The sequence below is a fragment of the Staurois parvus genome, unplaced genomic scaffold (assembly GCF_062004578.1).
Source record: "Staurois parvus isolate SC_StPar_1 unplaced genomic scaffold, SC_StPar_1.0 ptg000438l, whole genome shotgun sequence".
Classification (NCBI taxonomy): Eukaryota; Metazoa; Chordata; class Amphibia; order Anura; family Ranidae; genus Staurois; species Staurois parvus.
Genome location: NW_028318234.1, coordinates 1,340,251 through 1,365,601, shown reverse-complemented (window position 1 = coordinate 1,365,601; position 25,351 = coordinate 1,340,251). Strand labels below are relative to the sequence as shown.

The 25,351-nt window shown below is 43.2% G+C and overlaps 1 protein-coding gene across 1 annotated transcript in view; it reads left to right on the top strand.

Annotated features, from left to right (window-relative positions):
• The first annotated feature begins 15,501 nt into the window (after positions 1 to 15,501).
• Positions 15,502 to 25,351, top strand: part of GHR (growth hormone receptor) — a 535,090-nt gene continuing 525,240 nt past the window's right edge. Inside the window, exon 1 of the mRNA XM_089687808.1 lies at positions 15,502 to 15,746. The gene's annotated coding sequence lies outside the window, so the exon portion shown is untranslated. The remainder of the gene's footprint in view (positions 15,747 to 25,351) is intronic.

Genomic DNA, 25,351 nt, shown 5'->3' with positions numbered 1-25,351 from the left:
GACATGTCTTTGCTACAAAAAAACCCAATACGTGTAAATTAATTGGTTTACGTGAAAGTTATAGCATTTACAAATGGCGGGAAAGATACTGGGATTTTTAATTTTTTTTTATACTAATAATGGCGGCGATCAGCGACTTATGGCGGCGATCAGTGACTTATGGCGGCAATCAGCGACTTATGGCGGGACTGCGGCGGACATTCTGACACTGGGGGGGAACTGACTTGGGGTCACTGACATCCCCAGTGACACCAATACAGTGATCAGTGCAAAAAAAAAACCACCGACACTGTACTAATGGCACTGGGGAGGAAGGGGTTAACTTTATTATTCAATGAAAGGGTTAACTGTGTGAGGGGAGTGTTTTACTAGGGGGCGGGGGTGTGTACTGCACGGAGACACACTGATCCGGACAGATAAACTCTTCTGTCCCAATCAGCATGTCAGGAGCTGTCAGGGAACTGATAGAAAGCACAGGTACTTCAGCTGTGCTCTCTGTCACTGATTGCCACTAATTGCCGGGACATAGCCGGTAATGACCGGCTGTGACTCGGTGACTGACATCCGCGGCCAAGATCGGCGGGATAAGTAGGGCGGCGGCACGCCTCGCGCGCGCCCCCTACCTGTTTTGAAAACACACGTTTTAAAACGTGGTTTTGCCCAGCCGTGCCGCCCTGCAGACGTATTTCTACAGTGGCTGGGCGGCACGTGGTTAAACATGTCCATGAAAAAAATTTAAAAAATCAAATTTCATCATAAATTTAGGCCAAAATGTATTCTGCTACATGTCTTTGGTAAAAAAAAATACCAATACGTGTAAATTAATTAGCTTGATTTAGCATGAAAGTTATAGTGTTTACAAATGGCAGTATAGATAATGGAATTTTTTTTTTACTACTAGTAATGGCGGCAACTTTTAGCGGGACTGCAGTGGACATTCTGACACTGGTGGGGAACTAACTTGGTGTCACTGACATCTCCAGTGACACCAATACAGTGATCAGTGCTAAAAAAAAAAAGCAGTGACACTGTACTGACACTGGGCAGGAAGGGGTTAATGTGAGGGGCGATCAAAGGGTTAACTGTGTGCTGGGAGTGTTTTACTAGGGGGCAAGGGTGTGTGTGCTTCACTGTAAACACACTGATCTGGATGGCTGTACTGTGCACAGCCATCCAGAGCAGTGTGCTCGAGCTGACAGGGAGGAAGAATATTTGTAAATAAAACAGTTCTCCTACCCATCAGAGATGCTTGGTAATCACCGGGCACCAGCAGGTAATTACCCGTTGATTGACATCTGTGGCCATGAATGGCGGCGTGGATAGGGCTAGTGTGCATCTCGCGTGCCCTCTACCTGGAAATGCAAAATCATGCATATATATATATATATATATACGTGATTTTGCGCACAGCTGCCGCCCTGTAACAGTATATCTGCTATAGGGCGGTCCTTTAAGCCGTTTAGTTATGTAGGTTTCAAGGTGGGGTTCCATGGATCAGACTTGTTTTCCCAGCACATTCAACAGACGTTCAATTGGATTGAGATCTGTAGAATTTTGAGGCCATGTCAGCACCCCAAATGTGTTATTTGTTTTCAAGAAACCATTTTTGAATTCATTAGAACAGGCCACCTTCTTTCATTGCTCCTTGATCCAGTTCTGATACTCATGTGCCCATTGTGTCATGGGAACCTGACCGGTCTGCGGCTACGCAGCTTCATACGCAACAAACTGCAATGCACTGTTCTGATACCTTTCTATTGGACCTTGCATTAACTTTTTCAGTAATCTGAGCTACCAACAGTAGCTCTTCTTTTGGATCAGACTACATGGGCCAGCCTTTGCTCCCCAAATCCATCAATGAACCTTGGTCGCCCTATCGCCAGTTTGATGGTTTACCTTTCTTGGACCACTTTTGATAGGTCCTGACCACTGCAGACTGGGAACATCCCACAACAGCTGCAGGTTTGGAGTTGCAATGACCCAGTCATCTAGCTATTACAATTTGGCCCTTGTCAAAGTCACTCAAATCCTTACGCATGTTAATTTTTTCTGCTTTCAACCTCAGGGACAACATGTTCACTTGCTGCCTAATATATCCCACCCACTTTCAGATGACATTGGAAAGAGATAATCAATGTTATTCACTTTACCTGTTAGTGGTCATAATGTTATGGCTGACCAGTGTATTGTGACTTATAGAATGTTATCAGACAATGTACTAAACTGCCTCATTTCATCACCTTCTCTGTCATACCTTACACATTCTTTTTACAGACATTATAAAGTATAGTGATAGCAGATGTTTCATCCAGACACACTGTATACCACCCACTAACAAAATCATGGCATGATCTAGGGATGTGCTGGGGAGGGCTATGCCCCCTCCAGGATTTCAGTGTCCCTCTGTATCCTGCCCTGCTTACCCACTGTCCTTAGTCCTGCTAACCCCTGTCCTTTGTCTTGCTGACCCCCTGTCCTCTGTCCTGCTGACCCCCATCCAATGTTCTGCTGACCCCCTGTACACTGCCCTACTGACCCCCTTTCCTCTGTACAGCTGACCCCCTGTCCTCCGTTCTGCTGACCCCCTGTCCTCCATCCTGCTGACCCCTGTAATCTTCCCTACTGACTCCTATACACTGCCCCACTGGGCTTGCATCCTCTGCCCCCCTGATATTTTTTCATGCACTCCCACATCAGACAGGCTAGATCCAGCCTTGAACAAAATCCAATACTTATAAAGCCATTGTATTAAAGATCTATAATATTAATCACTTTAATTATTGAAATATAAATTGATCACACATTTTGTCAGTGATATAAGGCAGTCTTTAGTTTGTGACAGTGAGCGAAGAGATGTTCTAATTTTTTTCTTTCCTGATCTGTCTCTGGATCTCGGATTGTGCTCACTATACCTATGTACTCTATGACTATATCACATGCTGAAATGTTAGTCATCTGCTTCATGCATGACTAGTTGTGTCCAAATCACAGATCACTGCCAATGACACATAATAAATAGTTATACATAATGAATCCTCCTTTCTTTCCTGTGTTTATGTTTTTTATTCCCCCTTCCTTTATTTAAAGGATAGCTAAACTCAAGAACAAAAATGTAAAATGTTGCAGCTAACAGTCCTTAGATGTAGAGGCTGCATTAGTTTTATTTTTTTTAAGCCAAGAACATTTTCAACAAATACAGAAAATACCTGTAGATTGTCCTAGAAATGCCATGTTCTTGTCACTTCCTGTGAGCTGCATTGAAAAATATATTCCTTCTCAGCTACCTTCTTCAATCTGCCCTCATGGAATGAAGATGAAGAGATATGTTTGCAGTCCTTATCAGAAGAGCAGCCTATGGGGGCAACTATGGCTCCCTCCAAAGATACAGTGGAGGACTAAGGTAGCCACCCAGAGACATGCTATTTGCAGGATTACCAAGTGAAAATAAAGCAGAAACAAAAAACTGTAAAAAGGAAATTAATGCAGCCACCACACCAAGGACTAGTAGGCTGCAATATATAAATTTTTTTTGTTTGGGGTTTAGATATACTTTAACCCTTTCCCTTCCTCTTTTCCCCTCCTCCAACCACTCACTTCTACGGACATTATGGACTTAAGCTACATTTATTTTGGTGATGATTTTGTCATATACAGTAGCTATTATAGCTAATATAAATCATTTTATATATACAGTATATATAATAGTATTGTAAAAGTGATACATATAGATATATATATACAGTTGCAAGAAAAAGTATGTGAACCCCTTGGGATTACGTGGAGTTTTGCATGAATTGAGCATAAAATGTGCTCTGAACATCATCTAAGTCACAACAATAGAAGAACACAGTCTGCTGAACTTAATACTACACAAACATTAGATGTTGCCATGGTTTAATTGCACATAACATGTAAACATTCACAGTGCAGGGAGGAAAAAGTATGTGAGGCCCTAGCTTAATGACTTCTCCCAGAGCTAATTGGAGCCAGGAGTGAGCCAACCTTGACTACAATCAGTGTGATGATATTGGATGTGTTGCTGACAGCTGTCCTGCCCTTAAAAAACACACACCTGTTTTGGGTTTACTGGTTTCAAGAAGCACTGTCTGATGTGAACCATGCCTCGCAGAAAAGAGCTCTCAGAAGACCTACGATCAAGAATTGTTGACTTGCATGAAGCTGGAAAGGGTTACAAAAGTATCTCCAAAAGCCTTGATGTTCATGTGTCCACGGTAAGACAGACTGTCTACAAATGGAGAAAGTTTAGCACTGTTGCTACTCTCCCTAGGCGTGGTCGTCCTGTAAAAATGACTGCAAGAGCACAGAGCAGAATGCTGCATGAGGTAAAGAAGAATCCCAGAGTGTCAGCTAAAGACCTACGGAAATCTCTGGCACATGCTAACATTTTTGTTGACACATCTACAATAAGGAAAACATTAAACAAGAATGGAGTACATGGGAGGACACCACGGAGGAAGCCATTGCTGTCCAAAAAGAATATTGCAGCACGTTTGAAGTTTGCAAAAGAGCACCTGGATGTTCCACAGCACTACTGGCAAAATATACTGTGGACAGATGAAACCAAGATTGAGTTGTTTGGGAAGAACACACAACACGATGTGTGGAGAAAAAAAAGGCACAGCACACCAACATCAAAACCTCATCCCCACTGTAAAACATGGTGGAGGGAGCATCATGGTTTGGGGCTGCTTTGCTGCCTCAGGGCCTGGAAGGATTGTTGTCATTGATGGGAAAATGAATTCCAGAGTTTATCAAGACATTTTGCAGGAAAACGTACGACCATCTGTCCGCCAACTGAAGCTCCGCAGAGGATGGGTGATGCAACAGGACAATGACCCAAAGCATACAAGTAATTCAACAAAACAATGGCTGCAACAGCACAGAATACGCCTTCTGGAGTGGCCCAGTCAGAGTCCTGACCTCAACCCGATTGAAATGCTGTGGCATGACCTTAAGAGAGCGATTTACACCAGACATCCCAAGAATATTGCTACACTGAAACAGTTTTGTGAAGAGGAGTGGTCCAAAATTACTCCAGATCGTTGTGCAGGTCTGATCTGCAACTACAGGAAACGTTTGGTTGAGGTTATTGCTGCCAAAGGAGGGTCAACCAGTTATTAAGTCCAAAGGTTCACATACTTTTTCCTCCCTGCACTGTGAATGTTTACATGTTATGTGCAATTAAACCATGGCAACATCTAATGTTTGTGTAGTATTATGTTCAGCAGACTGTGTTCTTCTATTGTTGTGACTTAGATGACATTCAAAGCACATTTTATGCCCAATTCATGCAAAACTTCACGTAATCCCAAGGGGTTCACATACTTTTTCTTGCAACTGTATATATATATATATATATACACACACACACACAGTTGTGTTCAAAATAATAGCAGTGTGTTGAAAAAAGTGAATAAAGCTCAAAATCCTTCTAATAGCTTTTATTTCCATACACACAAATGCATTGGGAACACTACACATTCTATTCCAAATCAAAACATGAAGAAAAATATATCAAATTTGTGTTGTTCCTCTGAAAAATTGAAGAAAAGTGAATATTAGACTGTTCAAAAAAATAGCAGTGTTTGTATTCTTCTTTACAAACTCAAACATTCACTATATAAACTGAAAAATGTTTGAAGATTTTGCTTTCCTTTGAATCACTTAATGAATATTTAGTTGTAGTCGCACTGTTTCTGAGAACTGCTGTACATCTGTGTTGCATGGAGTCAACCAACTTCTGGCACCTGTGAACAGGTATTCCAGCCCAGGATGATTGGACTACATTCCACAGTTCTTCTCTATTTCTTGGTTTTGCCTCAGAAACTGCATTTTTGATGTCACCCCACAAGTTTTCTATTGGATTAAGATCCGGAGATTGGGCTGGCCACTCCATAACGTCAATCTTGTTGGTCTGGAACCAAGATGTTGCACGTTTACTGGTGTGTTTGGGGTTGTTGTCTTGTTGGAACACCCATTTCAAGGGCATTTCCTCTTCAGCATAAGGCAGCATGACCTCTTCAAGTATTCTGATGTATTCAAACTGATCCATGATCCCTGGTATGCGATAAATAGGCCCAACACCGTAGTATGAGAAACATCCCCATATCATGATGCATGCACCACCATGCTTCACTGTCTTCACAGTGTACTGTGGCTTGAATTCAGTGTTTGGGGGTCGTCTGACAAACTGTCTCCGGCCACTAGACCCAAAAAGAACAATCTTACTTTCATCAGTCCACAAAATGTTGCGCCATTTCTCTTTAGGCCAGTCAATGTGCTCTTTGGCAAATTGTAACCTCTTCAGCACGTCTTTTTTTCAACAGTGGGACTTTGCGGGGGCTTCTTGCAGATAGTTTGGCTTCACATAGGCATCTTCTAATTGTAACAGTACTCACAGGTAACTTTACACCTTCTTTGATCTTCCTGGAGCTGATTGTTGGCTGAGTCCTTGCCATTTTGGCTATTCTTCTATCCATTCCAATGGTAGTTTTTCAATTTCTTCCACGTCTTTCAGGCTTTGGTTGCCATTTTAAAGCATTTGCGATCATTTTAGCTGAGCAGCCTATCATTTTCTGCACTTTTTTATATGTTTTCCCGTCTCCAGTCAACTTTTTAATCAAAGTACGCTGTTCTTCTGAACAATGTCTTGAACGACCCATTTTCCTCAGAATTTCAGAGAAATGCACTGTAACCAGCATGTACAACATTTGCTGCCTTCCTTCCTTAAATAAGGGCAATAATTGCCACCTGTTTTTCAAAGAATGAATGACCTCACTAATAGAACTCCACACTGCTATTATTTTGAGCATGCCCCTTTCAATTAGTGATTCAATTACACAGAATCAGCAGCATGCATGTCATGACTGTTGGGTCTGTTGGATTTCTATTACTCTACTACACCTGCTAGTAAATTATTTGCCATGTAGAAATATCATTTCTACCAAAAAGAGTGATTGATCAGGTTAGTGATTTCTGACTGCTATTATTTTGAACACAACTGTGTATATATATATATACATGTAGCACACCCTTGGGTGATGCTTGGCTAGATATATAGGTTCAGCTCCCACCTGAATCTGGTGACACCTCTGATTATACCCAGAACACTCCTACACTCTGAGAATATTTTTTATGGGTTTTATTGAAGAAGACAAACCCTGAAAAAGAACCAGCTGATTTAACACAGGTAATGTACATAAAACGCAGATACCACTTTGCATAACACAGTTAGTAAGAAATCACTCTTCACTCGCCAAAGACTCCAAAAACTGACAAGTATCACACTGACTAGGGTGGCACATGAGAGTGACATTGAAACATGAAACAATAACTGTTAATGAAGTTAAGCAGCTTATTGACATTTGTTATAGCAATACGATCTAGAGCAGAAATGTCCTACCTAACCACTGGCCAGTGGGATGAAACTTAAAGTCTCTCAACGTTGGGGCCCTTTAATCAATGGAAGAGCGCTCACTCTCTGCATGGGAGAGTATTTGTAATCCAGGGGTAGCAGGATAGCACAATCTACTTTAAGCAGAATCTTCCAGTGAACATTGCAATAGAAGAAAACAACACTTCAACAAAGTATTTACCATACAGGTGAAATCCTGATATACTGACACTTGCTCTGTATATTTAAAACAGCAAGCTTCTGTGGGGACTTGGAACTAAACACACTCTTCAGCCACAGCACAAGTTTTGAGGAGACAAACCAGTAATATACAGAGACAGAGTTCTCTCATCAATCAGCAACAGGAATAGCTAATTCTGAGCAGCTTGGGCTTTCCAAGATATGTGTCACTCTGAGAATTAGAGAGCAGGCTTTCTCATGACCATTCTCCAGAGATGAACAGCAAATGCAGCAATATCAAAATCCCCTTTCATCACAGAGTACTCACTGTTTCTGGATTGTCCTCTAGATAGCATTAGACAGCAATAGAAATCCTCTCTCTTTCAGCAGCTCCAGACTTTGAGAGACACATGCACTTGAGTGGCTGTAATCCTGAGTGTCAGCAGGACAATCCTTAGTTTGCACACTGTCCTCCTGCAACAATTTTTCTGCTACACACTCCCAGCCCAGTCCATGGGCTCTAGCAGCACAGAGAGTGAGACTTTGTGACTTTACACCAGGAGCCCTTGCTCCATGTGGTCCCCTGAAAATGTCTACCTCCCCACATGTGCTTCTTCTTACTTTTTTTCCTCTCTCCTTTCCTCCACAGCCAATCATAAGTTCAGCTGCAACAGTGCTGCTATGGGTGGATCCTTCTCAGCTGTAGCAACCACCAATCAGAGCATAGTCTTGCTTTTCCTGTCTGTCACTCACAACGAGAGAAAAGGTAAAAAAAAGGCTTTGCAACTGCTGTTTAAGATTTAAAGCAATCAGCACATCTCTACATACAGTATCTCACGGAAGTGAGTACACCCCTCACATTTTTGTAAATATTATATTCTATCTTTTCATGTGACAACACTGAAGAAATGACACTTTGCTACAATGTGACGTAATGAGTGTACAGCTTGTATAACATGTAAATTTGCTATCCCCTCAAAATAACTCAACACACAGCCATTAATGTCTAAACCGCTGGCAACAAAAGTGAGTCCACCCCTAAGTAAAAATGTCCAAATTGGGCCCAAGTAGCCATTTTCCCTACCCGATGGCATGTGATTCGTTAGTGTTACAAGGTCTCAGATGTGAATGGGGAGCAGGTGTGCTACATTTGGTGTTATTGCTCTCACTCATATAGGTCACTGGAAGTTCGACATGGCACCTCATGGCAAAGAACTCTCTGAGGATCTGAAAAAAAGAATTGCCGCTCTACATAAAGATGGCCTAGGCTATAAGAAGATTGCCAAGACCCTGAAACTGAGCTGCAGCACGGTGGCCAAGAACATACAGCGGTTTAACAGGACAGGTTTCACTCAGAACAGGCCTCGCCATGGTCAACCAAGGAAGATGAGTGCACGTGCTCAGCGTCATATCCAGAGGTTGTCTTTGGGAAATAGAGATATGAGTGCTGCCAGCATTGCTGCAGAGGTTTAAGGGGTGTGGGGTCATCTTGTCAGTGCTCAGACCATAAGCCGCACACCGCATCAAATTGGTCTGCATGTCTGTTGTCCCAGAAGGAAATGTCTTCTACATGATGCACAAGAAAGCCCGCAAACAGATGACAAGCAGACTAAGGACATGGATCAATGGAACCATGTCCTATGGTCTGATGAGACCAAGATCAACTGATTTGTATCAGATGGTGTCAAGCGTGTGTGGCGGCAACCAGGTGAGGAGTACAAAGACAAGTGTGTCTTGCCTACAGTCAAGCATGGTGGTGGGAGTGTCATGGTCTGGGGCTGCATGAGTGCTGCCAGCACTGGGGAGCTACAGTTCATTGAGGGAACCGCGAATGCCAACATATACTGTGACATACTGAAGCAGAGCATGATCCTTCCCTACTGAGACTGGGCCGCAGGGTAGTATTCCAAAATGATTATGACCCCAAACACACCTCCAAGATGACCACTGCCTTGCTAAAGAAGCTGAGGGTAAAGGTGATGGACTGGTCAAGCATGTCTCCAGACCTAAACCCTATTGAGCATCTGTGGGGCATCCTCAAAGGGAAGGTGGAGGAGCGCAAGGTCTCTAACATCCACCAGCTCCGTGATGTCATCACGGAGGAGTGGATTATTTTAAAGGGGGGTGATTCTTTTCTATACCCAATATGTACCTGCAACTATTATAGATTATGCATACAAACCAGTGGTAACCTGTGAAGCTCTGGTGAACTCCCTGCCCAAGAGGGTTAAGGCAGTGCTGGAAAATAATGGTGGCCACACAAAATATTGACACTTTGGGCCCAATTTGGACATTTTCACTTAGGGGTGGACTCACTTTTGTTGCCAGCGGTTTAGACATTAATGGCTGTGTGTTGAGTTATTTTGAAGGGACAGTAAATTTACACTGTTATACAAGCTATACACTCACTACGTCACATTGTAGCAAAGTGTAATTTCTTCAGTGTTGTCACATGAAAAGATAGAATAACATATATGAAATATTTACAAAAATGTGAGGTGTGTACTCACTTTTGTGAGATACTGTGTATATATATATATATATATATATATATATATATATATATGAATATATATATATATATATATATATACTGTATATTAAAATTACAAAACTGGGGATTGGGGTGTACTTATTTAAATGTCCATCACATAAAAATAGTCCCAATACTGTATTTTCCTACATATTGAGCCTGAAAGGCTCTGTTTGCATGCATAATCTATGAATGATAGTTGCAAGTGCTGTTGAACCTTATTTAAATATATATATATATATATATATATATATATATACATACATATACAGTTGGTATAGAAAATAATCACCCCCCCCCCTTTAAAAAAAATCACATCTTGTTGCTGATGAAGACAGACACAGTTTTTGTTTTTTTCCAGCTGTATTTACGCAGTGCAACTTATAACATCCAAGTGAAAGATGTAACACCAACATGTCAGAGAAAAAAATTTCAAAAATCAAAAACAGAGTCACTGAGTTGGAAAAATGATCACCCCCTCAATGGCACACAAACCAATTGACTTGATCAACTGTGATCAGCTGTGGTCATTTTGCTTAGCTTAGCATGAAAATAGCATTCCTGGAACATTTCTGTTCCCAGTAGTGCAACTGAAGCAAACAATCAACTATAGGTAGCAAGGCACTGTTAAAAGATCTCCGGAACAAGACAGGAGATGGATACAAAAAAAATTTCAAAGGATTATTAATGCCTAGAAGCTCAGCAAAGTCTATTTTTAAGAGATGGAAGGTATTTAGTACATCAGAGACCCTCGCTGGATTAGGACGTCACTCCAAACTGGATGAAAGGGCCAGGAGAAAACTGGTCAGAGGGTCTACCAAGAGACCTACAGCAACTCTGAAGCAGTTGCAGAAGTCGATGACAAAGAGTGTTCATTGTGTGCATGTGACAACGATATCACAAATTCTCCACAAATGTGGCTTGTATGGGAGGGGTGCAAGAAAAAAGCCGCTCCTCAGGCAAGGCCACATGCAGTCAAGACTGAGCTTTGCAAGGTGCACCTGGAAGATTCTGAGGCCACATGGAAAAAGGTGTTATGGTCAGATTAGACTAAAATTGAATGATCTGGCCTCAACACTAAACAATATGTCTGATGGAAATCTACTACAGCTCACCATCCAAATAACACCATTCCTATAGTAAAGCATTGAGGTGGTAATATCCTGTTATGGGGGTGAGTGTCCTTGCATGACCTAGTCGGAGCCCAGACTTAAACCCCATTGAAAATCTGTAGAATGGCTTGAAGACTGCAGTCCACAAACGGTCACCAACAAATTTAACTGAACTTGAGCAGTTCTGCAATATTGCAAAGTCTAGATGTGCAAAGATACATATCCCAACTGACTAAAGGCCGGAATTAAACCAAAAGGTGATTTAAAAAAATACTGACACAAGAGGGTGATCCTTTTTCCAATTCAATGATTCTGTTTTTGAATTTTTTTTATTTTTTCCTGACATATTGGTGTTATATCTTTCACACGGATGTTATTATACATTGCACCAAGTACAGCTGGATAAAACAAAAACTGTGTCTGTCTTCATTTCAGGGTACACAGCAACAAAATATGATTATTTTAAAGGGGGATTTTTGCTATAGCCAATATATATATATATATATATATATATATATATATATATATATATAAATATAATATTATATGCATATCATATATATTATATATTATAATGTCTCCTAGATTCTAAGCTCGAAAGAGCAGGGCCCTCGAACCCCTCGTGGATTGTTTTGTTACTGTATTGTCTCATGTTCTGTCCCCCGCTAAAATGTACAGCGCTGAGCAAACCTTTTGGCACTATATAAATACTGTATAATAATAATGTACACTATATTGCCAAAAGTATTGGGACACCCCTCCAAATCATTGGATTCAGGTGTTCCAATCACCTCCATGGTCACAGGTGTATAAAATCAAGCACCTAGGCATGCAGACTGCTTCTACAAACATTTGTGAAAAATGGGTCGCTCTCAGGAGCTCAGTGACTCCAAGCGTGGTACCGTGATAGGTTACCACCTCTGCAATAAGTCCCTCCATGAAATTTCCTTGCTACTAAATATTCCACGGTCAACTGTTAGTGGTATTATAACCAAGTGGAAGCAACTGGGAACAACAGCAACTCAGCCACGAAGTGGTAGGCCACGGAAAATGACAGAGCGGGGGTCTGTGCATGATGAAGCGCTCAGTGCGCAGAAGTTGCCAACTGTATGCAGAGTCGATAACTAAAGACCTCCAAACTTCATGTGGCCTTCAGATTAGCACAACAACACTGTGTAGAGAGCTTCTTGGAATGGGTTTTCATGGCTGAGCAGCAGCGCCCAAGCCTTACATCACCAAGTGCAATGTAAAGCGTCAGATGCAGTAGTGTAAAGCACGCCACCACTGGACTCTAGAGCAGTGGAGACGTGTTCTCTGGAGTGACCAATCACACTTCTCTGTCTGGTAATCTGATGGATATGTCTGGGTTGGTAGTTGCCAGGAGAATGGTACTTTGCTGACTGCATTGTGCCAAGTGTAAAGTTTGTGTTTTTGTTTGTTTTTGAATGTTTTTTTTTTCCTAAGATGTTGATGTTATATCTTTTACTTGGATGATATAAGTTGCATTGAGTAAATACAGCTGGATAAAACAAAAACTGTGTCTGTCTTCATTTCAGGGTGCAAAGCAACAAAAATGTGATATTTTTTTTAAGGGATACATATATACAGTTGTGGCCAAAATTATTCAACCCCCACTGAAATTGAGTGTTTTGGCCAGTTTGACATTGCTTTTGATCATTCAGTCATCTTGCTTACATTTACATTAAAGAGGCACTTGTAGGTCAGACAAATATAACATAACAGTTATAATGAAATAACCACAAATGTCTTTTCTGTGCTCACAGCATTATCAGTTTTATTCAACCCCCAAGTGACATTCAATCTTAGTACTTAGTACAGCATCCTTTTACAGTTATAACAGCTTTTAAACGTGAAGCATAGCTTGACACAAGTGTCTTGCAGCGATCTACGGGTATCTTCGCCCATTCTTCATGGGCAAAGGCCTCCAGTTCAGTCACATTCTTAGGCTTGCGCACTGCAACTGCTTTCTTTAAGTCCCACCAGAGGTTCTCAATCGGATTTAAGTCTGGTGACTGCGATGGCCACTCCAAAATGTTCCAGCCTTTCCTCTGCAACCATGCTCTAGTGGACTTGGAGGTATGCTTGGGATCATTGTCCTGTTGAAAGGTCCAACGTCTCCCAAGCCTCAGGTGTGTGACGGACTGCATCACGTTTCCATCCAATATCTCCTGGTACTGAAGAGAATTCATGGTACCTTGCACACGCTGAAGCTTCCCTGTACCTGCAGAAGCAAAACAGCCCCAAAGCATGATTGACCCTCCACCATGCTTCACAGTAGGCAAGGTGTTCTTTTCATCATAGGCCTTGTTCTTCCTCCTCCAAACATAGCGTTGATCCATGGGCCCAAACAGTTCTAATTTTGTTTCATCAGTCCACAGAACACTATCCCACAACTTTTGTGGTTTGTCCACATGGCTTTTGGCATACTGCAGTCGACTCTTCTTATTCTTTGGAGACAGCAAGGGGGTACGCCTGGGAGTTCTGGCACGGAGGCCTTCATTACGCAGTGTGCGTCTTATTGTCTGGGCTGAAACTTCTGTACCCACATCTGACAAATCTTTTCTCAGTTCCTCAGCAGTCACACGGGGACTTCTCTCCACTCTACGCTTCAGGTAGCGCACAGCAGTCGAAGTCAGCATCTTCTTTCTGCCACGACCAGGTAGCGTTTCAACAGTGCCCTTTGCCTTGAATTTGCGAATGATGCTTCCTAAGGTGTCTCTTGGTATGTTTAACATCTTTGCAATCTTCTTATAGCCATTGCCCTTCCTGTGAAGAGAAATCACCTCTTCTCTTGTCTTCCTGGACCATTCTCTTGCCTTCACCATGTTTGTAACCACACCAGTAAATGTCTAGAAGGAGCTGAGTATCACAGTCATTTTAAAGCTGCCTAATTGGTGCTTATTATGCTTGATTGCTGCTCGGTGACATCCACAGGTGTTTTCAATACCTGATGGAAAGCACCTGTATGAACCTCTGTTCTTCAGAGTGGTAGTCTTTAAGGGGTTGAATAATTGTGGCAATGAAGAAACCACATAAGAACCATTTACTACTGTATTACATAAACAATTGATGTCATTTTAGTTGCATTTGGGTAGTTACAACGTCCTTGTAGGATTTGATTCTGAATACAATTCCAAATGTACACTATAGTCCCTAAACCCCTTTACAGCATTGGGGGTTGAATAATTTTGGCCACAACTGTATATATATATATTGTAAGCTCCAAGGAGCAGGGCCCTCCTGACCTTCTTGTATTGAACTGTATTGTTGCTGTATTGTCTCCATTTATATTGGAAAGCGCTGAGCAAACTGTTGGCGCTATATATAATATATGCAACCAGGTGAGGCCCCAATAAAAAGAACAAAATTAATAAAATACAAGGTGGTTACAGCGCAGCGAGCATAAAGCGTTGCCAAATCATAAAAGATTACAGCAACTGTTATTATGTAGTATTGTAGCTATTGATGTATCATTTTTTTCATGCAGCAATAGGTTATGCTCACTGCTGTAGCGCTCTCTCTCCCCCCCCTCCTCTCTCTCCCCCCCCTCCTCTCTCTCTCCCTCTCCTCTCTCTCTCTCCTCTCTCTTTCATCTCTCTCCCCCTCGCCTCTCCTCTCTCTCTCCCCTCCCGCTCCTCTCCCCCCCCCTCTCCTCTCTCTCTCTCCCTCCCTCTCTTCTCTCTCTCCCTCCCCTGTCTCTCCCTCTCCTCTCTCTCTTTCCCCCTCTTCACTCTCTCTCCCTCCCTCTCGTCTCTCTCTCCTCCTCTCTCCCTCTCTTATCTCTCTCTTCTCTCTCCCTCTCTTATCTCTCTCTTCTCTCTTTCTCCCTCCCCTCTCTCTCTCATGAATATATTATATATATGTATATAATAAAATATTCCATACATACACCAATACTATATATATATTATATGTATATACATGCTGGATAGATTTGTATTCATATTATAATATATATGTGCTCATGTTATATTCCTAGTAAAGTACATGACATGTGTAATAAATGCATGTATATATATAACAGATGTATATATATAACAGATGTATATATATAACAGATGTATATATATAATAGATGTATGAATAGATATTTTGTTGTTTGTTGTTTCCTGTCAATGACAATAATAATAATAATAATAATAAACCGTCCAGAGTGCCCCCCCTCGCCCCCCGTCCTGCAGTCCCCGAGGTTGTCCTGTAGAGGGCGGCTGACGGTCCCAGCAGAGTGCGGCGCTCGGGCTCCGCTCGCCCACCAGTAGAGCCCCATCCTCCGGAGTATGAGGGGATCGGAGCGGACGGAGCGTGCTTGTCGGATCCGGTAGGAGTGCGGGACATCCCGGTGTGAGGGGCGGAGGAGGTCCCGCTGCCATAGAGGGGAGCCCCCCGCGGCAGGCAGAGTGCGGGCTGACAGCTGGAGGGGAGGAGGGAGGAGATCAGCCCGGACACCGAGGACTCCGCCAGAGCCGGCCGATCCGCCGCCTGCACGGTAAGTTGGCAGCAGAGCGTGCAATCTATGGTCGGGGAGGGCGGTGCTGTGGCCGGGACCGGGGTGGGTATGATCCTGGAGCCGGGAAAGTTTCCTGTGCCGCCCGCCGGGCTCGGGGATCGCTCTTCTCTCTGGTCGCCTCTCTGTAACTGTTTGTTGTAACTTTGTGCCCGATCTGATCGGTGGGGACATCCATGTGATCTGTGCATGAATGGCAGCTCCGATATATCTATTGCCGGGATTTGGATGGGACAGAGCTTTACATTCACACCAGTCCTTGTCCAAGGAGCTTACAATCTGAGGTCTCTGTGCACATACACATACAAGAGTCATTAACCTACTAGCTGGCTGTGGAGTGTGGGAGGAAACACCAATACCCTGAGAGCCCACAGGAGCACAGGGAGAACATGCAAACTCCATGCAGCTAATGCCCTGACTGGGGTTAGAACCCAGGACCCCAGTGCTGCAACTCCAATGTGCTACCCACCCTCCATAAATATCTTTACATGACGTGAGATACTTATTGCAGGGATTTATATAGTACCATATTTATACAGGGCTTTACATGCTGTGCATTCACATCTGTCCTTGCTCAAGGAGCTTACAATCTAAAGTCCCTGCCTATATATATTATGGTCACTTTAGGCAGGAGCCAATAACCTACCAGCTTGCCTTTGGAGTGCGGGAGGAAAACCATGCAGGCACAGGAAGAACATGCAAACTCCATGCAGATCATGTCCTGACCAGGATTATTATTAATACAGGTACTTATATAGCGCCGTCAATTTACGCAGCACTTTACAAATATATATATATTTTGTACATTCACATCAGTCCCTAACCCTCAAGGGGCGTACAATCTAAGGTCCCTAACTTACATTCATACACACACATACTAGGGCCAATTTAGACAGTATCCAATTAACCTACTAGCATGTCTTTGGAGTGTGGGAGGAAACCGGAGTACCCGGAGGAAACCCCCCCCCCGCAGGCACAGGGAGAGCATTCAAACTCCAGGCAGGTGGTGCCGTGGTTGGGATTCAAACCAACAACCCTAGTACTGCCAGGTGGAAGTGCTAACCATTTATCCACTGTGCTGATTCAAGCTCTAGTGCTGCATGGCAGAAGTGCTGACCACTGAGCCACCAGGTATAGGTGTCTATCCCAGGGGCTATACATTACATGACATTAGGGACTCATTCAGGACAGGTCAGCCCCATTGACCAATGCAGTCCCATCTCCTAGACAAGGCAACTTGCCTTAAGTTCTATTTTTTCGGATCCATGCTGCATTCGTCTGCACTGAAACAAGTAGGACAGATTGCATTGTATGCGGTGTATTGCACCGTGCTACAATGTATCCCAACACACTGCAATGCATAGAGGCAGAAGAATTGCTATTTCATGACTTTTTAATAAAGTTTAAAAAAAAAGTGACAAATGCATACACAACACACACCAGCAGGAAAGCAGTATAGAGAGCATTATGCACGCCTGCTGGTGTGAATGGGTCCTGAGAATGGTGGATGAGTGGAGAACTAATGGGAACTGATCAGATTTTAATATTTTGGTGGTGGAGAAAGAGGAACGTTAGAAGATTTAGATTTTAGAGTTAGCACTGGTTCACACCACAGAAACGCAGACCGGGTGTGTTCGAGATGCATTTCTGCATGTGCTTTTTTAATGCGTTCCGGTGCATTTTTTTTTTATTTGCTTTTTTTTTTTTTTTACATTTTCTGGCAATTGCATTTTGGGGTGTCACTAATTTATCATTTACACCCGCACCAGATCGCATGAACAAGATGCGATTGCAATGCGGTCCAGGAAACGCTGCAAATCCTGTGCGTTTCCCATACTGCATTTTCTACATTTTCTGGTGTAATGCATTCCTGTGCATTTTTTATGTGTTCTGGTGCATTTTAGATGCACTCTGCTGCGTTCCAGTACAGTTCCATGCAGAAATAAGGCTACGTTCACACTAGCATTGTGTGCAGGCGGCAGAGAGGCGTTTGGGAAGCGTTTTTACCGCTTCCCAAACGCCTCTGCCAATTCTGCACATTACAGCACATGGTGCTGTTCTAACGGGAGCGTTAGCATCGCGGCAAAACGGACGCCTCTGGTCGAGTCAGGAGGCGTTGAAGTCTCCTATTCTAGTCTATGGTGCCGCTCCACAAACGCCCGGCTGGCGTTTGCGGTGCGGTTGGGACGCAGTTGCGGGGCGTTTGCAGAGCGGTAACACCATTCAAACTGCATTGTAGGCATTTGTGGGGCGTTTTTAACGCTCGGCAAATGCCTAGCAACTGCCGCTAAACTGCGCATGCGGCGTTTGCGGAGCGTTAAAAAATGCTTCGCAAACGCCAGACCAACGCTTGGCAAACACTATAGGGGCGTTTGGCAAGCGTTGGTAAAACAGCCAAGTGTGAACGAGCCCTAATACAAATAAAACATGTCCTACCTTTGTTGACTGTACTGAAACGCACTGCAATGGTGTGAACTTTGCCATTGGAATCCATGTAACCTACTGTCCATGCCTTTTTGATGCAGAAAATAAATGCATCGGACTGCATGTGGCCCTTGTGCGGTATATTGCATGTAATTTGCACAGGAACCGCGTCGCATTCCTATGCAAATCAAATGCGAATTGTGTGTGGTGCGATTTGAGCCATACATTTTGTATGGCTCAAATCACACAACATCTGCACCAAAAAGGTGCAGGACCCTTTTTTTGGTCCGCAGTTGAATCGGATCGCATGGGTATTCACACCTATGTGATCCTATTCTGCACATCACACCACGTTTTGTGGACCGATTTCAGGGTGTTTTCAACTTAACATACCCGCAGTGGTCAGCATGAACAGGTTGCGGTTGTGATGCGGTGCAGAATTCGCACAGAAAACGCTGCAAATTCTGTACCACATTAGAGTGAACCCTAAAGTTCAGGTCTGGATGGTTGCATTTTGTTGCGATGTAACAATGTATTTACTATAACTGTGGGATACCCTGGAAGCTAGAAATCACTGATCCCAGGTTCACACTATGCGGTGCGGGACACCGCATGCAATTCACACAGGAATTGCACCACATTTGTGCGGTGCGATTTAAGCCATACATTTTGTATGGCTCAAATCGCAACACATCCACCTCAAAAAGGTTCAGGACCCTTTTTTAAATCTGCACCTGATTTGCATCACATAGATATTCTTACCCATGTGATGCGATTTCTGGCAATTGCATTTCGGGGTGTCATTAATTTATCATTGACACCCACACCAGTTCACATGAACGCGATGCGCTTGCAATGTGGTGCAGGAAACGCACAGAATTGGCAGCGTTTCCTGCACCTCATTGGTGTGAACCGGATCTGAAGGTGACATCACTCCTCCAGTAATCTCCAATTCCATGTCCTGTGCCAAGCGGCTGCCCTGTTGCATTCTGAACATAGGAGGTCGCTCGCTTGGCACAGGCACCGTTTATGGCCCATTCACACCACATGCAGTTGGATGCATTTTTTGACTGCATTCAAACTACATAGACAGTCAAAATGCAGATTATCCTATAGGCATAGTTCACATCATTACAGCAAGCTTTCATTTTTCTGCACCGCTCACACGCAAAAATGCGTGCAAACGTATGTAAGTGCTCCACAACGCATCACAGTGCACATAAAAGCCCAAAGAATGACAGAAGGAAGCGATGTCACAGGGCAAACGCAGATGGAAAAATGCACGTCAACAGCATGTAAAGTCGCAGAAAAATTCACATCAAACGCATGCAAATGTGCATGAAAGAATGCGCAGTAGATGCGCGGTTTCTGGTGTGAATGGGCCCTTTGCATTTTCACAATGAATGCAGTATTCTCTGATTGGATGAGGTGGAGATCGTGACGTCACCTTACTACCTTGTTCAACCAGAGAATGTTGTGCTTTCATTGAGGAAAAGCAGAGTGTTTCCTGAATGGTGGCCATTCCAAGCAAGCGATCTCCTGTGTCCAGTACGCAGCAGGGCAGCCACACGGCATGAGCCTGGAAGCTAGCAGCAATCACAGTAGTAGTGGTGCTCACTACAATGATTTCCAGCTTTTACTAAGATCCCACACTTATGGCACATGCATACTTACATTGGACCAATCTGGAACAGTGTGGCTGTGTAAAACTATCCATACCTGGAATTCATCTAGAAAGTAGAACTCCATGTAGTATGTTTTTTATTATTGTTGGTTTTTCTTGTAAGTAGCTGGAGTTCCACTTTAAACAAGAATTCTGAAGGGAAATAACCTCCATTATGTGCTAATTGTCTTCTCTTCGATTTTAATGGCTCAGCCTTGTAGCTTCATAGTATAGTTAAGGATTTAAAGACCGCTCTATTGCTGCTGGCTTGGAGCTTAGAGTCCCTAGACATGGGCTGCTGGCTTGCTGGGGCTTGTAGTCCCTAGAAATGGCATGGGGCTGTACTGCCCGAATACGGGCTGCTGGCTTGCTGGGGCTTGTAGTCCCTAGAAATGGCTTGGGGCTGTAGTGCCGGATACGGGCTGCTGGCTTGCTGGGGTTTGTAATCTCTAGACATGGACTGGGGCTTGTAGTTCATGTACACATGCTGCTGGCTTGATGGGACTTGTAGTCCCTAAACATGGGCTGCTGGCTTGCTGAAGCTTGTAATTCCTAGACATGAGCTGCTGGCTCGATGGGACTTGTAGTCCCTAGACATGGGCTGCTGGCTTGATGGTACTTGTAGTCCCTAGACATGGGCTGCTGGCTTGATGGTACTTGTAGTCTCTAGACATGGGCTGCTGGCTTGATGGGACTTTTAGTCCCTAGACATGGGCTGCTGGCTTGCTGGGGCTTGTAATTCCTAGACATGAGCTGCTGGCTTGATGGGACTTGTAGTCCTTAGACATGGGCTGCTGGTTTGCTGGGGCTTGTAGTTCCTAGACATAAGCTGCTGGCTTGTTGGGGCTTGTGATTCCTAGACATGAGCTGCTGGCTTGATGGGACTTGTAGTCCTTAGACATGGGCTGCTGGTTTGCTGGGGCTTGTAGTTCCTAGACATTAGCTTCTGGCTTGATGGGACTTGTAGTCCCTATACATGGGCTGCTGGCTTGCTGGGGCTTGTAATACCTAGACATGAGCTGCCACCTTGATGGGACTTGTAGTCACTAGACATGGGGTGTTGGCTTGTTAGGGCTTGTAATTCCTAGAAATGATCTGCTGGCTTGATGGGACTTGTAGTCCCTAGACATGGGCTGCTGGCTTGCTGGGGCTTGTAATTCCTAGACATGAGCCGCCAGCTTGATGAGACCTGTAGTTCCTAGACATGGGCTGCTGGTTTGCTGGGGCTTGTAATTCCTAGACATGAGCTGCTGGCTTGATGGGAGTTGTAGTCCCTAGTCATGAGCTGCTGGCTTGCTGGTGACTTGTAATTCCTAGACATGAGCTGCTGGCTTGATGGGACTTGTAGACCTTAGATTTGGGCTGCTGGCTTGCTGGGGCTTGTAGTTCCTAAACATAAGCTGCTTGCTTAATGAAGCTTGTAGTCCCTAGACATGGGCTGCTGGCTTGCTGGGGCTTGTAATTCCTAAACATGAGCTGCTGGCTTGATGGGACTTGTAGTCCCTAGACATGGACTGCTGGTTTTCTAGGACTTGTAGTCCCTAGACATGGGCTACAGGTTGTAATGGCTGGATTAAAGGCACTGTAAAGTACAGTGTAAGTGTAATGATTTCAGTGTGCTGTATATAATGTGATTGATAAGAAGAAGTTAAATTGTCAGTTATGTGATATTAAAGTCTTCCATGGAATGATACCAAAGCGGTATGGCAGCACCAGCCATGTTTGTTTGAGTGATCATGTAACTGAGAATTGTGAAGGATCCCTAACTCTGACAGTATCCCCAGACCTGGTATATGCAGTGCTGGTAGCCCAGGGTTTGGAACCTAGATGATACTGTGTAACAAGTCTGATGGGGGTCATAGTTGTAGAGGTGAGCGATCATGTGAGAACGCAATCAAAAATCGCGCTAGTAGCTGTACTGTAACTGCGCAGTAAGTTTTGGCTGACGTGCTGGGACTGGAATTATGTGTAGCTGTGCCTGTGTGATTGACACGGGATCAGGTTCACACTCTGTGTATGTGGGCTGCTGGGTGCACACTGTGTTCTTGTCTGAGCAATACAGGACACTGATCACCCATGGCTGGGTCATGTCTGTCTACAGCTTTTTGTCAGAGTTAGTAAATGTTCATCTATTCCATATACCGGGGTGTATTCCTCCTCACAGCTCAGTGCAAGGAACTACACTGCTCACCTTTCCCTCTGTCCTTTCCTTCTATTTTTCTGTCTTCTCTCAGATTGATTTACGAAAGGAGTTATGTTCATCCTGTCTGAAGAGAACTCAGTATGAAAATAACTCCTTTAGTAAAGGAGTTATTTAGGAGAATCAGATTCAAGAGAATAAAAAAAAAAATAGAAGCCTTCCCTGAATTGGAGAGAAAAAAGATTTCTTATAGAAATCAGCCCATGTGTACTTTGTTTCTTTTCATATTTTTTTTGTTATTGCTACACATTCTCTTCCATCTTTTTTTTGCTTTCTTTTCTCTACTCCTTTTTACTGTAACTGCTTTTCTCTGCCTAAGGCTCCATATACACGGGACGTTTGGAAAACTCTTCTTAACGATGAAAACTGACTGCTGGAAAATGTAGGTTAAAAAATGTCTGTTTAGCCGCGTTTGCATACCGCATTTATAAGCGTTTGCATTTAAAAGCGTTTTTTAAAAATAACCTCAGGAGACCTTCAAAAATGCCCAGAATGCACTGAAAAACAGTAAAAAATTAACTATTTCAGACATTTTGAGAGAAATAGAGAGAGCAGAAGCAGAGAGAACAGTATTTGTTGAGATTAGCTGTCTTTTTTTTTTTTGTGGTGTTTGGATGTGTTCCAGCTCATTTCTGTGCAGAAATTATTTCAGCAGTGTCTGACATATTTTCTTTTATGTGAAACCTCAAAGTATGGTGTACCGGGTCCATTTGAGTACCGGGAAAATGCTTTGCATGTTTTTTTCATGATGAAAAAAGGCTCTGGACAGCATCTGGAAATGGAAGAGTTAAAAAAAAATTCCAAACGCAAATGCTTATAAACGCGGTTAGCAGCATTTCACAAGCATTTGGCGTTTGAAACGTTGATAAAATCTATTCCAGAACGCAAGTTTGGTGCGTTAAAAAAAAGACTGAAAACTCAACTGCCTGTAAACGACGATGTGTACATGGACACATAGGAGAACATTAGGATGAGTTCAGGGGCTGCTGAAAAAAATGCAGAAAAGCTCCTAAACGTGAGTTTATCAGCTGCAGTGTACATGGAACCTTATTTAAGTCCCTCTGTTTTTCCTTCTTTCCTTCCATTCTGTTCCCTACCTTCCTTTTTTTCCCTTTTTTCTTCCATCCTTTCTCTCCTTCCTTCCTTTTCTCTCTTCCTTTCCTTTGTCCTTTTTCTTACCTTTTGCTCCTGTCCCTACTTTCATTTTTTCATTCCACCCTTTCTCCCTTCCAATTCCCTTTCCTTTCCTTTCCTTTCCTCTCTTCCTTTCCCGTTCCTTCCTTCCTTTCCTTCCTTCCAGCTGTCTTTTCTTTCTTACCTTTCATTCCTTTACCTACTTTCCTTCCATCCTTTCTCTCCTTCCTTTATCTCTCCTTCCTTCCTCTTTTCCCTTTTCTCCTTTTACTTGCCTTCCTTATTCACTTCTTTCTTTCTTTCTTTCTTTCTTTCTTTCTTTCTTTCTTTCTTTCTTTCTTTCTTTCTTTCTTTCTTTCTTTCTTTCTTCCTTCTTTCTTTTTTCCTTCCTTTTTTCCTTCCTTCCTTCCTTTTTTCCTTCCTTCCTTCCTTCCTTCCTTCCTTCCTTCCTTCCTTCCTTCCTTCCTTCCTTTTCCCTTCTTCTTCTCCCCTTCCTTATTTCCTTTTTCCTTCTTCTTCTTCTCCCCTTCCTTATTTCCTTTTTCTTCTTCTTTCCTTTTCCTGTCTTCTTCCTTTCATCCTCTTTCCTTCACTCATTTTCTCTTTTCCCCTTTTAAGTCTTATTTGTAATTCTAGATTTCCTTCTCTTCCCTTCCTCCACTCCTCAGTGTTTTCTTTTCTTGGTTTATTGATATACAGCACAGAGATGTTTTTATACTTTTTGAAGATGTTCATGCTCATGTTTATCCTTATTTATATAACACAAGCTTTATGATCAGTGGAGCGATCACAGCCTGTTATCTACAATTCGATCAGAGAGCTTTTCACAGTAGGTCTTTTAGTACGAAATGTTTACTCAAGTTGAAAAGAGATTTCGCCAATCATGTATTGTGCATGTTTATGATCACGCTGTAAATATCTGCAAATGTACTGTAGCAAAGTTTTGTTCCCGCTGAGAATTGCCACATTAGTTCATCCTTTACTGTGTAAATTAGTTTTTGCCATTGGCAAAGCTGACGACCAGTACATAGCCTTTATTCTGTGTGGAGATGAAGAAATAAATGTATGTAGTTCAGCATCCCCAGCATCTCTATGACCTATGTCCTAGTGCAGGGGTCTGCAACTTTTAAGACATAAAGAGCCACTTGGACCCGTTTCCGAAGGGAAAAAAAAGACTGGGAGCCGCAAAACCATTGCAACATTTAAAACAAATCCGCCACTGCATATATTGTTTCTTACCTTAATGCTATATACAGGATCGTGCAGTTAGCTTCATCCCCCATATAGTAATTCATCCCCCATAGTAATTCATCCCCCATATAGTAATTCATCCCCCATAGTAATTCATCCCCCCTATAGTAATTCATCCTCCATAGTAATTCATCCCCCATAGTAATTCATCCCCCATATAGTAATTCATCCCCCATATAGTAATTCATCCCCCATAGTAATTCATCCCCCCTATAGTAATTCATCCTCCATAGTAATTCATCCCCCATAGTAATTCATCCCCCATATAGTAATTCATCCTCCATATAGTAATTCATCCTCCATAGTAATTCATCCCCCATATAGTAATTCATCCTCCATAGTAATTCATCCCCCATAGTAATTCATCCCCCATATAGTAATTCATCCTCCATAGTAATTCATCCCCCATAGTAATTAATCCTCCATATAATAATTCATCCCCCATAGTAATTCATCCCCCCTATAGTAATTAATTCCCCATATTGTCTCAATTCACTTACCTTTGCTCCGCGCGTTCCTCTCGCTGTGTTCCCGCGCTGTGTTCCGGTCTTCAGGGCGGACTGTGAGAGCAGTTTGTCACGCTGCCCCGCCTACATCCTGGCTGCCCCGCCTACATCCTGACAGCTAATGTTCCACGCTCCGCGGGCCGGAATAAAAGAGTCCTGACTTTTGAGGCGGCCGCCCGAGAGGAGGGAGGGGAGCGGGCGCCCGGCACACAGAAGAGCCGCATGTGGCTTGCGATCCGCGGCTTGCCGACCACTGAAACCCTATTGCCTGTCACCTGGTGGGCAGTGTGCTCCGGAGCCGCAGCAAAGATGAAAAAGAGCCGCATGCGGCTCTGGAGCCGCGGGTTGCCGACACCCTTCCTAGTGCTACAGATTATGGACTTGCTATAGACACAGCACCATCTAGTGG